The sequence below is a fragment of the Belonocnema kinseyi genome, chromosome 5 (genome assembly GCF_010883055.1).
Source record: "Belonocnema kinseyi isolate 2016_QV_RU_SX_M_011 chromosome 5, B_treatae_v1, whole genome shotgun sequence".
NCBI lineage: Eukaryota > Metazoa > Arthropoda > Insecta > Hymenoptera > Cynipidae > Belonocnema > Belonocnema kinseyi.
In genome coordinates, this window is record NC_046661.1 from 42,467,678 (window position 1) to 42,490,821 (window position 23,144).

The 23,144-nt window shown below is 34.1% G+C and overlaps 1 protein-coding gene across 1 annotated transcript in view; it reads right to left on the reverse strand.

Moving 5' to 3' along the window:
- The window catches only part of LOC117173134 (fat-like cadherin-related tumor suppressor homolog), a 982,814-nt gene that overhangs the window by 435,585 nt on the left and 524,085 nt on the right, over positions 1 to 23,144 (reverse strand). The window lies entirely within an intron of this gene.

The window sequence follows — 23,144 nt, forward strand, 5'->3', positions numbered from 1 at the left end:
TTGCAAAAAAAGTTTTTTGTTAATTTCCAAAATGATGTATATATATCATTTTGGAAATTAACAAAAAACTTTTCTTGCAAAAAATGAAAATTTTGTAACAAAGAATGGGAATTTTTAAAGCGATACTGTACCATAATGTATTATGCCACTTTATTTGAAGCATACGACCAACAGATTTGCGAAAAAAATATTCTTGGCACTTATATTGGACTTCTTAAAAACATGGTTCACATCACCCCACTTAACAAAGTCCTCTCGAAGAATGCGCGTGAAACGAGTTTTCATTGAAGAGCGAAAGTTAGATGGTGGGATCGCTCACCAAACGCACTTTGCCTTTTCGCACTTTTTTCCCTTCTTCCCTTTTTGTTCTTTCGTCGACACGAACTCTTGGTTAGACGAGAAACGTATCCGCAAGTAATGTTTATGGAACAGGTCAAAAGATCCTGAGACCGGATAATCATGAGTAGGTTAGGTTGGAAATGTAAAAATCCTTGTTGCGTGAAGATATTGAACAATTTCCGCAATCGAGTATTACCAATAAATTTAATTTTCTGGATTTCCAGGAATTAGTGTAGGTTTAGAGATTATACGTATAAAGAACAGAATCTTTAAAATAATAATCTTCGTAGTACACAATTCCGAATAATCTCTGCTTCAAAATATATCTGAATAGGTTTTAATTTTTCGGAGGGACTTTCCGGCTCACTTCCATGATCGGAATTTGCAAGAACCGTTTCCCAAACGTATAGATACCGATAAAACATTAACTTCCGCCCTTAGCACCGTTTGGACAATAATTCGAACGAATTGCACGACGGAGAGAAAGAGATGAGGCTTCAATCGAACAAGGAGGGAAATTAATGCTGCTGTGGATGAGATCGTTGGTTGGCTGGAATGGGTAGGAATAGTGGAATGGATCGTGTTCTTGGCGCCGTTAAAAGGAACTTGCGTCGCCTCGTATTTTTTCCATCTGAAGATATACGTTTTTTTATTTCTTTTGAAGAGGATTGATTGTCGTTGGCGAGAGAGGAAGCGTGAAGTACGTGTTATCCTCTATTTATCGTTCGAGTGCCTTAAAATTAGAACTTGGCATACATATATATATACATATACGTCTTTAAAAAATTCTGCAATATGTATTTATTACTAATTAAAAATAAGGATGAAACAATAAGAATCAATCATATGCACACAAAAACCCTCCTTTTGGGATATAAATATTATTAACAATGAAGAAAATCGACGAAAAGCTCGTTCATAGTAATTTTGGTCAAAATCGAAGGACAGAAATACGGTTTTATGTCGTGAAAATATCAGAAGTAGAATCGGTAAGACTTTCACGAGGAACTGAAGTGCTTCTTCGATTGACTTGCTGTCGAAAATACCATATCTCACTTCCTTAGAGATAAGAGATACAATATTTCTTCTCTTTCCCTCCAATTTCGAATAGTCAGTAGCATCTGAAAGGTCGCTATTACTCCGGCTGTAAGAAAAACATTACCAGTGCCGAAAAAAGTGAATCGACGTGCACTGACTCTTTGCCCTGACCTAGATAAATTCACTTTTTAGTTTTAGATTAGTTGGTTTTAACCTAAGCTGAAAAGTTGTATTTATTAGAAGCAATATGTACATTTTTCATTTTCTATTTTTTTCGATACTCTGGATTTATCTTGAAGTGATTGGTAAATGTGAAAATAGATTTTGCCAAATGTCATTCTGAGACACCTGCTCCCAGTAGAACAGCGGTGAATCACAACTATGACCACGTCGCACGACCATGAAATGGGTGGCCACAGGGCACGTCAAAATCATAACGACAGGTCGGCGAAATCCTCGTGTGCTTTAAGACCACGAAGTGACCCAAGGATGACGGCTTTCAGCATCCATCTCGCAAGTGTTTGAGCATATTTTTGAAACGCGGATATGACACCGATCACTAGGGCATTTATGTTAATCGAACATTTTGGGTACAGTTGCAGCAGATCCCTCAAGGTCTTGTTACCTCTCCGCCTTGACCTTCTCCTTGGCACTGATGTTGCAGTCAGAGCCGGTAATAAAGTACTCTTAGGGCCGAATTATATTATGTCTGCAGAGATACGTCGTTCTCGTGTAAGTGCACGGAGAAAAATGGATGGACAAAGTTGTATGGTCAAAATTTAGAGAGCCCGAAAGTCTTTCTACATGGTCGAACGGTCGTTCCAAATTTTTTTCGACATGGTTAAAAAGACTCTTATTTTATCGCCAGTCTGACTTTTATAAGACCATCAGGCTCACCAGCAGGGATAACTAAGGTATCCTTTTCGGCATGATGAATACGCACATATTGTTTTCACTCATTTCGAACATCCATGAAGGAGCAGATAAGCCATTGCGTATGGTCAATTGCTTGATTTTTGTGTGTCAATCATGCGCGTGAAAATTTAAACGGTATCGCTCGTTTGCTAGCATATAGAATTCGTAGAACGCTTAGAGCTTTCTATTAAAAAAAATGTTTTACCCAAGATTTCCGTGTAAAGTGAGTGCATTTATTGAGAATTAATGGAAAAGATCTTATTCTGTAAGTACCTGTTGTAAATATATAAATAATTGTGATGTTAATATTTTCCATATGTTATGTGAGATTTAAGCCATTTAGTTCTAATCTTTTTGAGGTTAATGTTAGTTTGAAGTAGATTATAATTATTTCAGTAATCACTGTTAATTCTAGGATTAATCGATTCAGGATCAACTTGAATTGTATTTATTCATTTAAAACTAAATCTTTATTTTTCAGTTCTGACATTCACTCCTGAAATTCATTAAAGGACACATGGCAGGGACAGGGTCGTACTCGTGCTCTTATATACAGAGAATGGAGAGCTGGAACTGCAGTGAAAACACAATTAATATATTTATAAGTAGTTAGTCGTTATTAAATAGTTATTTTTTATATCTGTTTTATTAACTGTTCCATTCCTGAACTGTTTAATTCAAAATTTATGTAGTTTGTCGAAAAATTGTCTTTTTTGGTAGAAAAGTAATCTTCTCCATTACAAATTCAACTATTTGGTTAAAAATGTATGTATTTTCTTGAAATTTTATTTTTTAAGTCAAAAAATAAACGTTTTAAGTTACAATTTAACTATTTTATTGCAAACTCACTTTTTATTGAAACTTCATATTATCGGGTTAAAAATACCACTATTTTGTATAGAAAATTTATCTTAGTAATTCAACTGTTTTCTAGAAAATTGAACACCTTTATTAAAACTTTCCTTTTTGGGGTAAAAAAATAATGTAAATATAACTATTTTGACAAATTGATTGGAAAGTCAACTATGTTGTAGAAAATTCAACTTTTTTGTGAAGGAGTAGTTTTTTTTATTCCAAATATATTTTTTTGAATAAAAAATTATATTTTCCAAATAAAAATGTACATATTCCATATTTGTTTAAAAATTCTAAAATTTGTTTCGCAAAACAACTATATAGTAGAAAATTCAACTTTTTGTAGAAGATACGTTTTTTTTATTAAAAATAATGCTTTTAAATGAAAAAAAATTAGTTTTAAAAAATAAAACTTTAAGAGTTTCATTTTGACCTAAAAATTTATTTTTTAATTTATAAATTAAACTATGTGGATAAAGGTGTATGTAATTTTCTGGAAAAACTTTTCTTTTTTGGTACAAAATTGATCTTATAAACTTAAAAGTTAACTATTTGGTTAAACCGTTAATGTATTCTGGGTAGGAAATCATCCTTGTTTGTTGATGGCTCTTTTTGATTGAGAATCTTGTTAAAAATTCTTCTTTTTTTCTTGAAGCTTCATCTCGTTGGTTGAAAATGTAACTATTTTGATTGAAATTCGTTTCATGTTTGGTTGAAAATTAAATTTAAAATTAAAAAAAAATTAAATTGGTTAAAAAAGTTGAACAATCATATTTTCTATGTTAGAAATACACATTTTTTGAAGATAATTTGTCTTTTCGGCTTTGAAATTAAAGAAATTTCTAAAAATTTATTAATTTTGTTCAAAATTCGTCTTTTTTGTAGAACATCAATCTCCTGGCCCGATAATTTTTTGTTTGTTTGTTAAGTATTGAAAAGCTTTGTTGCAAATCTATTTTTATTGTTAAAATTATTCTTTTTTTAATCAAAAAATTTAACTATTCCATGTTTGGTTCTAACTGTAGCCTGTGTATTCAATAAGTTACAAATTTATATTTTTAATAGAATATTAGATACTCTTCGTCGAAAATTCATCTTTTTGGTTGAAAATTGTTTTTTTTTATATATTTTTTTTAATAGATTTTTTGTCTGAAAATTAAATTATATGTACCATTTTCAGTTGAAAATGTATCCTGTACACTGCATAAGTTAAAAATGTATACTGTTGGGTAGAAAGTTCAGGTATTTTGTTAAAAACTATTCTTTTTGGGTAAAAAGAAAAACTAAAAATGAAAGAACAGAAGTACTTTTTGTTTCGAGTTTTTTTCAAGCAGATACAGTTGAATTTTATGGCACTGAAACAAAAAAAGATTAAATAGAGTTGTAACATGTAAAATTTACTCTGAAATCGCTGCAAGGATGACATTTTTTTCTTTCTGTGAATCTCCTTTGTTAAAAGTTCAACTTTTTGGTTCAAAGTTTAACTATTTTGTACAAAATTTATCTTTTGGGGTAGAAAATTCTTCTTCTTTGTTGATAGTTTCATTTTTTGGTTGAGAATCTTGTGTTAAATTGATATTTTTTTTTGAAAGTCATCTTTTTTGTTGAAGAATGATCTTTTTTTTCTTAAAAATTCACTTTTTCCAAAACATTTGACTTTCTACCTTATTAACTTTTATTTTATTTAAATAAAAAAATGATTTAATGGTTTTTATACTAATTTACTATTTACATTTTTCTAGTGAATATTTATGGGGCGGATCAAAAAGCAGGAAAGCAGCTGGCAAGAGATTTTTTAAATTTAACCATTGTAGTTGTAGTATTTAACTTAAACCTGCACTAGTAGTACTTTTTAGATTAAAGTTGATTATATCGTACCAGTAATATCATATAAGTTCTATTTAATAATAAAAACTATGCATTTATATTTAAAGTATTTATCGAATTTTAACCCTTTCATAATTAATTTATAATTTGTCTTATTACAATTATATTTTATACTTTAATAATTTATAATTTATGTAAAGTTTTATAAATACTATGGTAAATATTTTATACTCTGTATCTGAATTCTTATGAATTTGTACTAATTGAATAGTGCGATGACTTTTATCAATTTATGAATAGATTTCAATCTATACCAATCATCAGTGAAAAAAAACTACTAATTCGTAGAAAAAGCGTTAGCATTGAATTCGTAAATAATTATTTTTTATTAATTACATTTTTAACGATTTTTATACGCATTAGTAATTTTTTGATTAATGATTATTATCGGAATTCCTACTCTAAATCAATTGATAAAGGACTTCCCACTTATCTTAAATAGATTTACATAGTAGATTTACATAGTAGTACCTCATGCCAGTTCAGATATAGAGAATCAAAAGTTTGTTTTAAAATAATTCAAAAATATATATTTGACTATCATCAATAGTCCTTTTCACCATCTCAGATTTTCGAATCGATGCTTTGCGATAACCGAAATTTCCTCGCTTACATATCTATATTGACACTTTGAAATAATCAAGTCGACCCTTAAAATGATCGAATCGCCCATCCCAAATGACTGTGTGAAAAATCTAAGATAACCGAATCGACCATTAAATACGTCCCAGTTGAATGTCTGATAAAATCAAATCGACCATCTGAGATTTCCAAACTGACCCTTCACAATGACCGGGTCAGCCAGCTTGAGATGACCGAGACGACGGTCTGAGGAAATCGAGTCGACTTTCTGAGATTGTCGATTTGGACCTCTTGTTTTTTCTTTATAGAGATAGTCGCTATAGGCATATTCAAGAGCTGTCCTATAGTCGACCCTGCAATATGGTCTGTTTGTACGTTTATATTGCTAAACAGACCTTCCATTTTTCTCCGTGTGGAAGACTCGAATAGTATCTGTTCTAGGTAATCAGCATATGCATAACACGCTTTGCACCTATCGCTGGGAGATTCTTAACGTAAAATGTGGCCACGGTATACGCAGACAGAAATAACACTGTCCTGGCATGCATAAATGAAACCCTCTGTACCTGAGGAAAGTCCTGATGATCCGAGGGAAGCAAAAATTTGATCAGTCAACAACGATTGATTTTCTACATTTCTATGAACATTTCCATGAATTTTCTTGTCATGTAACAATCGATGGAATTTTTCAAACTCTTTCTTTACTTCGGCTTTTAGAAGAGAGGCAATTAAATGTACTTTCCTCACTTCCGATGTTAAAATTCAGGCCAAAAGTCTCGTCCGCCTGCTCTACGACATTGTGAAGGAACGCTCCTTTGCCAATCATTTTGTGTTTCCGGGCCATCTTTAGGAGATGATCTCTGCCATGTATAAAGATGCGAACTTCACTCAGTACAATTTGGTGATGAAGACATTGGAGATTCAAAAGTCCGCATCTGCCTTGGCGGCTTGAGATGTATAATCGCGGAATGGATGAATTGATATACACGTTCTTATGCATATGCATGATGTTATGCATGGCGATATCAAGGGCCGTAAGACCGTAAGCTCGTTCTTCGTCCATTGAACTACACCAAACGAGTAGAGTAGAACCGGGACGGCAAGAATCTTAGTCACAGACACCTAGTTCAAGGCCGATAGATTGGAGACCAAATCTGTCGAAGAAGATGCTTATATATGTTACGGAAAGACTCCTTTACTAATGTTACATCCTGAATGAGACACGCCAAGGTACTCGTATGTATAGGTTTTTCCAGTGCAAGATGTATAATAACACTTATATCCACAATCTCAGAGTCATCCAATGTCTCCTGTGTACTCTTTGACGATATTTAAATAAGTTTGAAGTTTGCTTGCCATACGTGACTTTATTATCGCGATGAATAGTGTTGCCGAAAGAGGTATCCAGTAGAATTGCATAGTGCGAGAGTGCGAGGTGACGTTGTTCCTTGTCACGCGATAATTTCCAGATGACATACTAAATATAGTTTTCCAAAGGGGCATGAATCTCTTTATACATCTCACTGTATGTGGATGAACCTTCAAAGCTTTTCCAATATACGGATGATAAGCCTATGAAAAGCTGAAGCGAAAGCTTTCCGGTAGCATATCCCGGCTATTGACTGGACGCACTGACGGGCTGCTGCGTCCTTGCAGACGCACCTGGCAATCATAAGGTTCGCTCGACATTGATTGTCCCGAAAGAATAACCCTTAAGCGGAGGCGTAACAACCGTGCCGAAAGCTGAATGACACCTGGGCGAGTTGTCTTAAAAGGTGACTATGGAATACCGGGCGACCTCTCAGAGTAGTCAGCCTCATACTTGCATGTAGGCCTCTAAAAGAAAGGACGAACTCTTTCCTTATCTGCTCATACGAACAGCAATGACATCCTCAATCAATCAAAAAGTTGTCGATGCGGTTCCAAATGATCGAACGCACACAGCACCCGACAATTGGTTGGCAAACAGTGCCGATCACCCTAGAGCTCAGGGCGCTGAAAATAATTTATATGGAAACACGACGACCCGGCGAAACGCCCACATTGAGTGAAAAATTAGCTTAAGGATGACTTGCTAGAAGTCTACAATTTCAGCATTTTCTCTGCTCGTGGTGGTTTTATAGCGCGTATCCGTACACTGCAGTGTCGGAAACAACCATAGCTTCAGCACGTTTCACATCTTCCATTGTGAAATTAACGTGCCTACTTCTTAAAAAATGCATATATGTACGCGGAACGTTTCCCCAACTGCTACTTGAACAATCTGCAGATGAAGATAAGGAAGAGAAATTAAGACGAACCGCGGAAAGCAGCCGCCTTCTGACAGATGATAGCGATTTTAGACTAAGGAAGAACATTAACATTCAGGTTCCTCCTGAGCTCAAATATCAGGCTGAAATGGAAGCCTCCATTAATTTTTCAGTTTATGGTGCTGCGAGACCTTTGGCCAATGCAAATCGAAAGCTACAATCGACGATAGATCAAAAGACCAATCACGTCAAGACAAGATCACGTCAACTGAACAAGAATATTGAATGGGCAAGAAAGAATGCGTTGCGTGTTGAATGCGTGATTGACTATAAACATCTGTTAGACCATTCACGCAAAGCGTTCGAAAGTTCACTTAAGAACTGAGGATCTTTAATCACACACTGAACAAGTCCAAGCTTCTCAAAAGTTTCTCGCTAACCCATCGTTCCTCTTCAGCGATCATTATGTTTCTGTTAAAAATCCACCCGAACCTAACGAGGTAGAGACTATTTGGAAAGAGGCATACAAGATCATGAAAACACTGGAGTTGAAAGAAGATACTGATAATATTATACGCTTCAAGAAGTTTTGCGACAACCTCACAACATCTCAGCAGGAATAACCATCAATCACTGCTGAAAGAGTGAAAAAAGTACTTGGCGGTATGAAAAATTTTTCTGCTGCTTGATCAGGTGGCATCAAGGACTTCTGGTGGAAGATGATTACTTCTAGACGCCAACATCTGGCTCGCACAATCACCTCATATTTAAAGTCAGAAGAGCCCTTTTCGCAGTGGCTGGGGTTAGGACGTACTATACTCTTTCCGAAAAAAGGCAATATTTCCAACATAGAGAATAACAGGCCAATAACTTGTTTAAATATGCTTTATAAGATCTTTAAAGCTGTCCTGAACAACAGAATTGTTCGAAAAATTGAGATTGTATAGAGAGAGATGTACGGACATGTTTGGGAAAAGGAGTAGCAAGCTGCCGACAGAACTTCCTAATTGACAGGGGCATCTACAAAGACGCAGCAGCCCATCAACGCATTCTATCAATGGCCTGAATTGACTACCGGAAAGGGTTCGATTCAACCTCTTAGACTTGTCATACGTCTGTTGGAAAGCTTAAATGACCGAAAATCATCCGCAAATTTTTTTATTGAAATTTGGGAAATTTATGGTGAGTGATAATAACTTACCCCTAAAATTACTGTAAATTAACACAAATGTTCGGAAATTTTTGTATTGAATTTTTGATAACGCAGACTGAAATCATGATTGTATATCAAGAATTGTCTGAAATCATCCATTTGTGAAAAAAATATCGTATGCACCAAGGGGGAGAAGCACTTTTTTGACTCGTCTACACTCGTCGAAAAATGCTTTCTTCTTCCACTAGGTGCATAAAATACTATTGCAGACAGAAAGCGAAACAGAGCAAAGGGTGCAGTAATAATGGAAGGCGATAAGCATTGTCCAGCGAACGAAGTAGAGTCATGCCGTGACGGGCGTTGTATAAAAAATACGGCAACGACGGGAGCAAATAAACTTTGTAAACAGTAATGGACACAGCCTTCCACGGTGCACTACTTTCTCGCCTCCCAGAGGGTGGGGGGCTGGCCTTTCTTCGCCACGAATGCAAAAAGTTGAAATTTGTTACACCGGTTACTGCTCCCGCTACAGCCTTAATTAATTACCCCAGTTTTGAGTCTCTTTTTATCTCACCATTTACGAGAATCTCAGCTCCGATCGCTTTAAGGAGAGGTTAAACTTTGAAGAAAATCCACGTTTAATCATCCACTCGCCAGTTTTTCTTCTGCTAAATGCACTCCCTGCTACGTTAATTGAGCTTCCAATTTTCAAGTGCAGGATCTTTGAAACAATTGAGCTCCTTTGATTTCTCAGAGACACTAATTGTACAAAACTAAATAAAGTTCAAGATCAAATAAATCTCAGATAATTTTTGTAAAAAATGTATTTACGAAACGACTTTATAAATTCCGGAGAAATTTCATAATAGTATGTACCTCTGAATAATTTGAAACTATATATATCCATGTATTTTGACTAGGTAATTACGAAAATAATAGTAAAAATACCGGCAAATTTGGTTTTGATGTTGAAAACCATGAAAATCCCATAAAAATCATGGTTTTTTGAGTTTATCTTAGTTGGTAATAAAAATTTACGAAACACCTTAAAATAAAAGTTGTAGATATTTTAAAACATATATTTCATGTGAAATACAATTTTACCCTGCGAACCCCACAAGACGTTGAAAATGGCTGAGGGTTAGAACAACATTATTTCTGTAACCGGTCACAGAGGTGCCTTCCCGCCCCTCACGAAACTTTGGAAAGGGGTAAGGGTTAGATCAACATTATTTCTGTAACCAATCACAGGGGTGCCTTCCCGCCCCCTCGACGCGCTGGAAATGGCTACGGTTTAGGCCAACATTAAATCTGTGACCAGTCACAAGAGTGTCACAATTGTGCTGTATTTCTTTGATTTTTCATATTTATCGTCGTGTACTATGCGGAACTGCACCCTAAATTCCTTTACCGCTTTCAGATCACCAGTTTTCAATTATTTTTGTAGCCAAAAGTTAGGAACATGAATTTCAATATGATCCTCTAATCTTAATTACAATCTGGACAGTCAGCAGCGCGCGAAATTCCGGTTGTCGTATCGCTACACCTGTCGCTTTGCAGGGATGATTTACTGCTTAAGAGGCGCTCGTAAAGTCATCATCCGCAGGGATTTTCACCTATATATGCTGCGCATGTGCGATCGATTCTGCACGTTAGGCAAGCTAGGATCCTTCACTCAGTATGCTTTTCATCACTGATTCTTGATCAGCAGAGAATCCAGACATTATATCTACAACTTTAGAATAATGTGCATTAAAAGTCAGTACTCACACGTCTGATTTATATCCTAGCATTTATGGTTTGTGTAATTTAATTGTCCAGATAGGACGTAAAGATGCGGTCAACTATGGAAATCATGATTCGCACAGCTTGTTCCTGTATCGAATACCCGAAAGCCCGAAAGGATCATTTTTCACAAGTTAAATTAGAGTCAAGCTTACTAAAAATATCATTTCACAATGCATGGATTTGAAACATTCTTAAAGGAAAGATAAAAAGAAGAAAAGGAGAAAAGAGTGCATGTAAATATGTGTATTAATATTGAAATCAAGTGATGCATCGGCTACTGGTTCCAAGCAAAATGGATTAAAGGACCTTATATTTGCATATTCGAGGGCGACAATGGATCACACCGTTAATGAAGCGCGCACGTGGTCGCCGTATTATTGCCGGCCTGTCAGTTATCGACGACTCTACCCCTCTCTAATGGCCCGCGTACAACATTTCCAAAAGGACATTATGCATCTCCTGTATCCACATTTACATACCTGCAATTAGCATGTATAAAGTGAGAATATATGTCGCAATGGTTCTGCAGTGTATATTCGTAACAGAAGACCAAATTTGACCTACCCATTCGAGAATGCACTGGCGGATAGGCGAAAGTTGCCTGAGACGGACTGCCTCCTAAGACGAACCACCCTTAATATTAAAAACAAAAATTAGTCATCACTTATGCATGCAAATACAAGCACAGCAGAATTCTAGTTATTTTGAACGTGTTTTTTCTGCACTAGAAGTAAATTCAGAAAAACGGAAAGGAAAATTTTTAATAAAAATAATAAAATAAACTTTTACCTATTTCAGAAATTGTGATTAAGAACTTCTAATGATTTAAAGGAGTAAGTTATTATTTGTAGATAATTATGTTAACATCGCAATTCATACGTACGCTTTGTTAATTTTTATGCTGTTTAATAAAAATATTTTAAAAATTGTAAATTTTTTAAATTGACCTGGTGTTGTTAAGCGAGCCAAGATCAACCATTTTACGTACGGTCTGGAATGTCTGGCCTGGCCCAGACCTGGCGCTAGTCAGCAGGCCAAGAATAAACAAATCCTAAGTAAAAACAGGAAAATTTTTTGACACATTTCAACAAAGTTACAGGGTGTTTAAAGTGATAGAAAATAAGGAATTCAGACTATCAAAGCACGAATTTTTTCTTAACACCTTGACAGTCTGGTCTGGCCCAGGTTTGGTGCTGATCAGCTAGCCAAGAAGAAACCAAATCTAAGTTCGTAAATTTTTGTTGAAATACTTCGACAAAGTATCACAAATGTCAGCCTGCCAATAACTCGCGGCTGACCATACGGTATGGCCTGGGGCCAGCCATAAAAAAATTACCCTTTTGACCAGGCCCAGGCCTGACCTTCTGGTCAACGCCTGAATGCTTGTTTTTACGTTTTGTAATGTATTTTGCATAACTAATATGTCATACATGTAAAGAATATGTTTAAACAGTGAGTTACGAATAAAATTTATCAATGTGGAGTGTTTAATTACATAGATTTTTTTACTTTAAAAATGAGCATCGAAGTTCACTGTCTTTTAAACAATTTTCTAACTTTTAAGCAGGTGTACTTTGTAAATCAAACAACTACGATGTCAATAATCGTGTTTGCTTGTGAAGTTCCTTAATTATTACAAAATATAGAAAGACAGACGAATGCATTTCAATTTTCTTCGAATCATGATCGTGTTAAAAGAAAAGAAGTAATCAAAAAGGACAGATAAGTTGATAGTATTATGAATTCTTCTCGCAATACCCGTAATTGTAAAAGATACAATGAAAATGTGGACGCAAGACCAGACATTGCGCATTGAGGACATCGTTTTCACTTTAGCAGTTCTTTGCCCTAACTAATAATTTTGGTGAATGTAGCTTTTTATCCCTTGAGAATATGCAACAAGTACTGCATCAACACATGCTTGTAAGTCAGAATAAAAGGAAGAAAAGATGATGAAAAAGAAAATGGTAAGAAGATAGAAATATATCTGAAATAGACCAAATATGCAAATGGGTGATTGACATGTCCTACGGAAATGAGATACAAGTACATATTGTAGCTTCCAATATGCATAATATTTCCAACTATATTTTATCAACTTTTTACCTGCAATTCGATTTGTTACAATACTAAATATACTGAATTAACTGTCACCATCCGCTATTCCAGAAAAGATTTATAATCGTCGGTAGAATTTTCCTGTATATTAATTGTTATACCTGTGCATCGCATAGGAATAGCCATTGCGCCATAACGAGCCGTGGCGGATTATTAGTTTTAATTAGCTTCAGCCAACGGCCATCCAGTAGGGCGAATATACTGCCTTTCTTTTATGCAGCTATCCGCCAAACGCGATTCGCTACGAGAAAATAGCCGTTAGCTAATGCCAGTCTTGGTGCCGAAAGAGAAGAACTGAGAAGTCGAACCAAAAAGTCTTGGCAACCCAACAATGCCGAGGCTCGTTTACTTCAACATTTGCCAAGCCGAGTGGCGTTGCCTAATTATTATCACGCGCAGACAACCCAAACCGTGATTGCATTTTCTGAGAGCCTGGTAATTAAACTGAATTCGTTCCAGAATAGCGATTGCCCCAAATGAGCTTTTGACTCGCAACGAGTAACCCAAGAAATTATTTTTTGAATTTTTAACATTATCATGAACTTTTTTGGTACATTCTGTTTTGAATACCACCATCAGTGTCTTTCCTTATTTTGTCTTTATTACATACCACTTTTTTTAGGAGTACTTTTCCCATACGGGCGTAGTATAACGAGCAAGAAGTTCAAAGAGATTCCAATTCGAATGCCTGAGTTTTTCTTGAATGGAACGCCGGATATTACAATGTGAGTGCAGAAAGGCTGTTCAGCATTGATTCATTAGAATACAATAAATGGGCATCGGAAGTGACTAGAGTTATGTTTCAAACGTGACATCTCAGTTTCAGTTCTACCCGAAAGTAAAAAGTCAGTAAATCGAGAAGTTACGGACTTTAAAACGGAGCATACTTATGCTGAGGGAATTCGATGACCTACTTAAAGTAGACGTTCCAGGCTTTATATTTCGCACGATAAAGGCATAATAATAGTCACGCCTGCTAGCAAGTAAGATTGCTGAAATATCTGCAATAATATTTTATTTCTAAGGAAAATGAGCGCCTTAAAAGCAGTTCGACTTTTTCCCACATCTTGTATGATTAGAAGGTCTTCATCCATCAACATCTCTATTCTTTCTTCCTAGAAAATCTACTTTCTCCCATTTTTTACTCAACTGCAACACTACAAGACTTCGACGCTCCCTCTAAACTTTCTCGAAAGTGAACTTTATACGCGGACCTATCCATTACTAGCATGTGAGAGTGCCAGCGAGTCAAAGGTCTCAATTAAACCGAAATGGCACACTAATGAACAAAAGCCCCTCGTAATTCAGTGTGCATGCTATTATTAAAGACCTTAAAGTGGTTTCTTGATTCAATGCACTGGTGACTTCCAGCGAGATAATGATCGACTGCCGACCTACCGTCATGCTGCGACTCAGGCCTTTAGCAAATTATACATACCAGCCTAGCGCCTTCGAAGGACGCCCAAGGTTACAGTCATACACAACTCAATAAACCTTGCATGTCTACCGGAAAATAAAAGCAAAACTGCTGATATACTTCATTTTCAGTTTAATTTCCAATTCTTTTACGCGTGCGTTTCGAATGTTAACGGTCGTTTTTGGAAAAGTGTTTGATGTTTTCGCACCGCTAAAAAATCTTTTACACTGATCCAATACTTTTTCTTGCACTTTATCAGATAGTTGGAGGACGCACGGTAAAAGTGTCTTTGAGTATTAGAAAGAAAATTGGAATGCGTGAGAACATGAAGCAAAAGTTCATCTCCCCTCTTTTTTCTAAGAATGTATAACGTAAATGTTTAGTTTTACGGTTTTTGTGTCGAACGATAAATGTACTCAGAAAAATGTTTGAATCAAACAACCAAATTTGTTTGAATTTATATAATTGAGGATCCGGATACAATAAGGGGACGAGCGCTCGGAAACGCGTAAAAGTATCGTCCAAACGTCTTCTGGTATCCAACATTTAAAGTTCAAAAAATGAAATTAGAAAAATATAGGCTTGTAGATAATAACAAGACGGAACTTTTTTCTATTTAATGTTCTTCTTTCCGATGCATATATTAATAATAAAATTGAAAAAAGGGTAAAAAATTTCGCCAAATCTAATTATATTTTAGAACATAAATCGTCTCCACTCAGACAAATATTATTTAAACTGTTTGAAATTTGGTATACATACACATTATACCCTAGCGATGCCTAAAAAAGAAAGACAAAAGTCAAAATTCCAATTGTTTAATAATAATTAATTGCAAATGGAGACCTGACGGTAAGCACGTTTTTTAGCTTCGGCGAAGAAAAGTATCGAGTGAATTTTAGAGTTAAAACAACTAACAGTGAGACATTTATTCCTCAATATGGGAGGAAGATTTATGGAAAATTTTAGATCGATTCATTGAAAATTGACGAAAATATCCATTTTTTAAGAAAAGACACGACGCCGTCTACAATTCCATGGTTAGCAGATTCAAGCGCTTCACAACGTTAGTACATTCGCCTATACACTCTCCTATAAAGGACCCGGTCTTTTCAAAAATCAAAAATTAAGAATACGTGCTCTTTCCCCCAATTAATTGAAAATCAAAAGCTTTATATTTTTAGACATTTCGTAGTTTTCAGTGAATTAGCAAATAACTGGAAATATGAAAATGTGTGCTTCGCAAGTTGTTTATTCCTCAATTTATAAAATACATTGTTGCAACTATTATCATTTCTGATCATTTATTGTACATTTTTTAAAACTTTTTAACACAGGAACAGTTACAGCAAAAAAATACTTAATTAAAGTTTAACAAAAAATAATTGTTTAAAAAATGTATTATTATTTTGAACAATATTTTCTTAGCAAAAATGTGTATATGAATTGCAAAATGGACCTATTTATAAATATGTCTTTATGTATCTTTTAAGAAACAGTAAAATCTATGATAAGTAACAATCTGGCAAGAATCAAGTGAAACATTGAAAGTACGTTAAAGTGTAATGAATTCAAACAACTCCGCTAATTCCATGCATTCGTAGAATTTAATCATTTTCGTGAATTCCGAGCATTCTGTGAATTTTGTAAATTCCGTAAATCCATAAATTTCGAGAATTCGTTAAATTATGTGCATTCCATTAATTCCATGAAGTCCATTAATTTCTTGAATTTCATGAATTTCGTGAATTGCATGAATCCCGCAAATTCCACGAATTGAATGAATTCCACGATTTCCGTGCATTCTATAAATTCCTTGAATTCCGTAACTTTTGCGAATTCCGTGAATTTCACGAATTCCATGAACTCTTTGAATTCCATAAATTCTATGCATTGCTTGAATTCCATGGATTCCTTGATTTCCACGAATTCTGCGTAGTCCACGAATTCCTTCAATTGTACGAATTCCATGAATTATAAGAATTCCTTGAATAATTCAATGAATACGTTCACTCATCATACTAGCTTGCTGGAGCGTGACGCGTAACGTGACGATTTTGATGGATGCATTACTCGTGTAAACATGCCGCACCACCTTTCAGTTTCAGGAAATACAATCAACCCTCCGAAATTTGAGATTAGAATACCCGATTCTGACACACAAACTTTAAATGTTTGATATTTTATTTTATTGTATTTGCGCAATTCTGTTAAATTCTTATATCGGTTAAAGGCCTTTCAGTTTCAGGAAATACAATAAACCCTCCGAAATTTGAGGTCAGAATACCAGGTTCTGATACGCTAACTTGAAATGTTTAATATTTTATTTTATTTCACGAAACTGAAAGGTCATCAATCGACAAAAGAATGGAACATGACTGAGAAAATATATTCTGCACTTGAGAAATTCATTTTAAACTTTAAATCAATTGAAAATTACTCATAGACGTTCAGTGACTTCTGAGTTTTTAAAGTTCATCTGAAGGCGTAACTATGTTTCGCGAGGTCATTAAAAAACGGCGGTTGCGTAACAAGACACTATCGCGAATATCACTCCACACGTAAGTGGCGTCAACGCTTGAGGCCGACATCAACAAACTGCACTCTTCGTTAGTCAGTGTGATAATTACGCAGTCTATTGTACAACATTGTAACTCGGTATCGACCTCGGAACCACTTGCGAGAAGCAAGACTGTTCCCTATAAGAATGACATATCTCACAATCGTTGTTAATTCATTGCAAAATCGAATTTCAAGATTAATATAACTTATGGCATTAATTTAAATTTTCCTAGCTGTTTGGATAAAAAATAAAAGATTTAGATTCGGATTCAGATTAGGGGGCTTCCATAAACCACGTGGTTTTTTTTCTATTCCTTGTAAAACGAAAATAAAACAAAAAATTATGAGTAGTAGCAACCACGCACGTGTTTGTGGCTAGAATTTTTGTGCCTCGACTCGTTAACTAATGTAAACAAACAAAAATACTTGGGGAAGGGACACGCTCGTGACCCCCCCCCCCCTTCACCCATGTGGACCACTGTGGCCTTTCGTATACCCTCACCTCTTACTGATGTCGATCAAGAAAACAAATTTGGATATGGATCATTATCTGCAAGAATCCATGCGTGTCACATAGATTTCAAACTTTTTCTAGAATGTAAAAAATGTTTAAATTAGATTTCTGCCAAATATGATCATTTATCCGACAACTTTATATTGGCGACAGTTAAAGAGTTCGACTAAAAATCGACGTATGTACAAGATAACGGTGCGCAAACGGTGACTGTGAATTAAGCGTAAATGAATCGCGACATTCTGAATCTGAGTCAAAATTTTGTGGAAGACGTACTGCTATCCGGATCGATAAGGGCTGGCCTTTTACGTCGACCTGGGGGGCACGACGCAACGCCCGGAACGACGGTACTTTCAATTAAGGAGTATTTGTTCGGAGAGAACGACCGTAAAATCAACGTGAGTTTCTATTTGAACGCAGGATAACAAGACGATCTCCTAAGTATTTTTAGCATGTTAGCTCACCCGATGTCAACCGTAATGTACTTGCGCGCGTGCACAAACAACATTAGACTACAACCGACAAAAGCTTTGCCTGCATTGTCAACATACTTTTGCGGATCTAGGAAATAACAACAATTCTGATTTATGTCAATCAGATCAAAAATGAGACTTTGGGATTATCGCTCGTGACAAAATTGGTTTACCTTTATGCTGCAACAGTTTCCATGAATATTCATTAAATCTAATCAGATTATTTTTGCTTTAGTAGAAATTACATTTATACAAAAATAAAAAGTTTAAGTAAAGATGCAATCCCATTTTAGCAGGTACTTAAATCTTCAAAAGACCCGGAAAATAATAGTTATAATGCATGTTTTATTTTTAATCACGAGATCCTTTTTTGAATTAAAATAAATCATTCCACGAAGTTGTAATACGAATCGTTACTAGATTATATTTTTAAGTCTCCTCTTGTGAGGAATATTTCAAAGGAAAGGGAATTTCATTGAAACGACGTTATGTTGATTCAAGTACTCATCAAATTTGACGAAATTAATACGGTTTTTCATGCGAATTAAAAACCTCACTTCATAGAAAAATTTCCTAGTTAGCGCGGAGATATATTTTCTCACTCGAAATAATTTTTTGTACAGAGCGCAGATGCTGCGCCTTTCGCGGGCTGAAATTACCAGAAAGCCTTTGCGCGATTATGTAGCTGCATGGAATTAATAGTGTTTATTTCATATACTTTAATCAACCAGCAATGAATTACAGCTATCAAACCACTTTAGTGTTGCCGCCGAGCGAGAAATCCCAAGGAACGAGACGAGACGGGACGAGACATACCTGCTTGTCTCGATATTTCTCGTCTCGTTTTGCCTCGTATCATTCTTCCTTGTCTCATGGTGTCCTTCTTCGTTTCTCGCCTCGGTTTTTCCGAGGAATGCGACAAATGCGCGCTAGCAGAGAGAACAGCTCGCGGAAGCATTCAGAGCATTCTTATGCCACTCTGACGCGCTAATGCTAATTAACGTTCTTTAATGTATACTTAAATTCAAAATATAATTATATATTATATTTGTTTGGCTATTACTGAATAATTTAATATCAAACACGAGCATGTTTTGACTTTTTCAAAGATAAAATTCATTTTATTAGTATGCTATGTTTTTAATACATTCTGCCAATTATAACAGAATATATGAAACAGAGAGTTAAAAAGATATGCATATTTTAAAGTCCTTTGGAGTTTAACGAATTTAACACTGATTTAATCTTTTATATTTTAAATAAGAATTTAAAAATGTTGCACTGTCTAATTTTAATGTATAATAAGTACTAAGTAACAAATAAGTCAGTAATAATACTCATATGAGACGTTGGAGCAAAAAAAAATTTTTTTAAATATACCAATCGATTTTTTGAATTATATATTTTCGGATTACTTGTTCTATCCTAATAAATTTTATATAAAACACGATATTTTTTTATTTGTAAAAACGCTTGAACAATTGTAGCAAAATTAAATTATTTGTGAAACTTTTAGAGATATTTACAACACCCGATCAATTCTTTGAAATATTTGTGAAATCTTTCAGAAATATGTTGTAATAATTTAAAAACATAAAAATATTTTTAATCTTTATGCAATCCTTTAAATAGATTAAAATATTTGTGAATTTCTTGAAATCTTTTAAAGCGTGTACACTCTATGTTAGATCTCGAAATTTATGTGAAATCTTTTTTAATCTTTTAAAATTGTTGAAAAATTGAATTCTTTGTGAAGTTTTTAGATATATTTAAAAAGCCTGATCAATTCTTTGAATTCTTTGTGAATTTTTTAAAATCTTTTAAAGCGTGTAAAGTATATGTCATATATTTAAATTGGTGTGAAACCTTTTGCAATCTTTTGAAATTTTAGCAAAATCAAATTCTGTGAAATTAATGGAAATATTTAAAAAGCCTGATCAACTCTTTGAAAGATTTGTAAACTATTTTATAAATCTTTTGTAATAACTTTAAAACATGAAAATATTTTAAATATTTGTGTCAATCCTATAAATAGATTTAAATCTTTGTGAATTTCTTGAAATCTTTAAAAGCGTGGAAATTCTATGATACATCTTGAATTTTATGTGAAATCTTTTTTAATGTTTTAAAATTGTGGCAAAATTGAATTCTTTGTGAAACTTTTAAAGATATTTACAAAACCAAATAAATTCTTTGAAATATTTGTGAAATCTTTTATAAATCTGTTGTATTAATTTAAAAACATAAAAATACTTTAAATCTTCGTCCAGCCCTTTAAATAAATTAAAATCTTTGTGAATTTTTTGAAATCCTTTAAAGCGTGTAAAGTCTATGTTAGATGTTGAAATTTATGTGAAACCTATTTTAATCTTTTAAAATTGTAGAAATATTGAATTCTTTGTGAAGTTTTTAGATATATTTAAAAAGCCTGATCAATTCTTTGAAATATTTGTTAAATATTTTAGAAATCTGTCTTAATAATTTTAAGACATGAAAATATATTCTATATGTGTGCAGTCCTATAAATAGATTAAAATCACTGTGAATTTCTTCAAATCCTTTCAAGCGTGTAAATTCTATGAGAGATCTTGAAATTTATGTAAAATTATTTTAATATTTTTAAATTATAGCAAAATTAAATTTCTAGTGTAACTTTTCGTGAAATTTACAAAACCCGAGCGATTATTTGAAAAAGTTGTGATCTCATTATGGTGACTAATAAACAAAAATAACATTCACGATTTTTCCAAAATCCTGCGATTAAACTTTTTTAAATTTTATTCCGAATAATTTCAGATATGAATGTTATAAGAGTTACCAAAGGAAAATTCTAAGTGATAATTCGTTTCCGAATTAAAACATTTTTTATATACATGAATATACAAATATACATATATGAATATACAAATAAAGATACATGAATTTCGCAGGAGTTAATTATGAAATCGACTATTAGTTACGCACTTACGACTTACGACTGTGCAAGTAGTTACGCACATTCGAATTTATAAATGTAATGACAAATATATTTGAAATTGTACTTCGAAAAATAAAAGATTAAATTAGTGTTAAATTCTTTAAACTCTACGTGACTTGAAAATATACCTATATTTTTACTTTCTTATTTCATATATTCTATTCTTATAATTGGCAGAATAAAAGTTTCATTGAAGAAAATGATATACTGGTACAGTAAAGTTAAATCTGTGAAATGATCCCAAAATAGTCGTGTTTGATATCAAATTAATCAGCAATGGACAAAAAATATAATTTATAAGCATATTTAGACTTTAACTATTCATTAAAGAACGCTAATTAGTATTAGCGCGACAGACTGGCAAAAGAATGCTCCTGCGAACTGCCCGCTCCACCAGCGCACAGCTGTTCCATTCCTCGAAAAAACCGAGTCGAGACCGAGTACGGACGAGACGGGGCGAGGAAGAAATTGACGAGATAAACCGAGGAATGGGCTCAGGAAAACGAGACGGAACCGAGGAATGACCGAGACGAAAGCAAGCCAGGCTCGGTATTTCTCGTCTCGGATGAGATCACTAAACCACTTACAGAAAGGTGTATATATCATCGAAAAATTAAAAGCAATCTTCTTCTTCGCTGCGAAAATTTATTAAAGTATCAGAAATTACATTTCCATATGTCTCCATTAAAATATAAGAAACCATATAGAAATAAGATCGGGCTTTGGAACGGCCCCGGCTAGTTTTCCCTATTTCTGATCGGGAAACATAGGGAGGGCCAGACCTAGGAATGGGCAGACCTAGGGAGGGCCCCTTCTCTTTTTTCTGGCGAGTTCATCATTCAGCTGTGATATAAAAAAAGGCATGAGAATAACAACTGCATAAGGACCACAAGAAGTCGGCACATTTGAAATAACATATTTCAGTGCCACTTGAAATAGTCCATAAGCAATTATCATTCTCATGTCACTAAAGATATGTGAAAAACGATTTTTCATCAAACAAATTAATTAGAATATAATATTATAATAATACAAATTTAACTCTTTTATGTATGTTCCGCATATTTAAAAAAAACTTTATCTTTATTTTAAAGGCATGCTCTTCGGTGACCACGTGACCAAAATAGTCCCCGCTTAAGAAAATTTTTCTTGGTGTTCACTGTGTCCATACGTATTGAGATATCGTGTTTAAAATTTGACGGATTAAATAAAAAGCACTAAAGAACGTTTTTATACATCAATATGTTTATAATTTAAAATAAAGTTAATTTATAAATTGATAAAATAGGTTATTACCATTCGAGTTATAGCACCTTGCAGACTTACAGATAATTTTTGGTTTGATGCATTTCAGATTTTTTGATTCGCGTATATTAACACTGAGACCAATTTTGAACTAAATCGTCTAAACCTTGACAAAAATTAATATAAGCAATCAAATTTGCACTTTCGTTGCAAACCAACAAATAAGTATCTGCACACACGTAACATTTAATTATTTTTTGAGCATTTTTAGCGATTTTTAGCGGAGAAAAAAAGAAACTTTGAACGTCGATAAAATCGAGATCACGTGACTAAGTTCGTTCATGCAATTTTTGTGTACAAAATGAAATGATTTTCATTTTTTTTTGTCCTCATTACGTCCACACGGATTGAGATACCGTGTGCAGGATTTAGAAACTTATTCAGAAATCACTAAGGAACGTTTGCATATATCAAAATTTTTATAATTACGAAGACAGTTTTCTAGTGAAATACTATAGGAATAGAAAATAAACTTTTCACGTCGATACAGTAGATGCCTCGATTTAAAAAAATCGAGGAACATCTTAGAATGTGATACTCGAAAATTCGTCCCATATTGAGAAATGTGCATCTTCAGAAAATAATTAAAATTTTCTAATGGTAAAATATTCTTGTGAGTTTTTTGAAATGGTGTGAAACAATTTTTAGTTAATAACAAAACCAGTAAAAATAATTTTTCGCCAGTGGGCGACGGACACGACAAGTCCGACTCTGAGTCCCGGCTGTCGGTTCATTGTCAATAATAGTTAGCAGCTGATCGATTCAACGTCAAAAATTAGACGTCAAGAATTATGGAAGTTGGTTGTAGAGCTCCGAAGAGTAAATTTTAGGACATTGCTGGTGTTGCTATTTTAATCCAGGGTAAAATTGAATGATTGAAAGGTTCTCTTCTAGTACATTCAGTGGCGGACTAAAAAAAAGGTCATCGGAAACAAGGAAAAACTGTTTCTGAGGAGTATAACGTAAACGCAT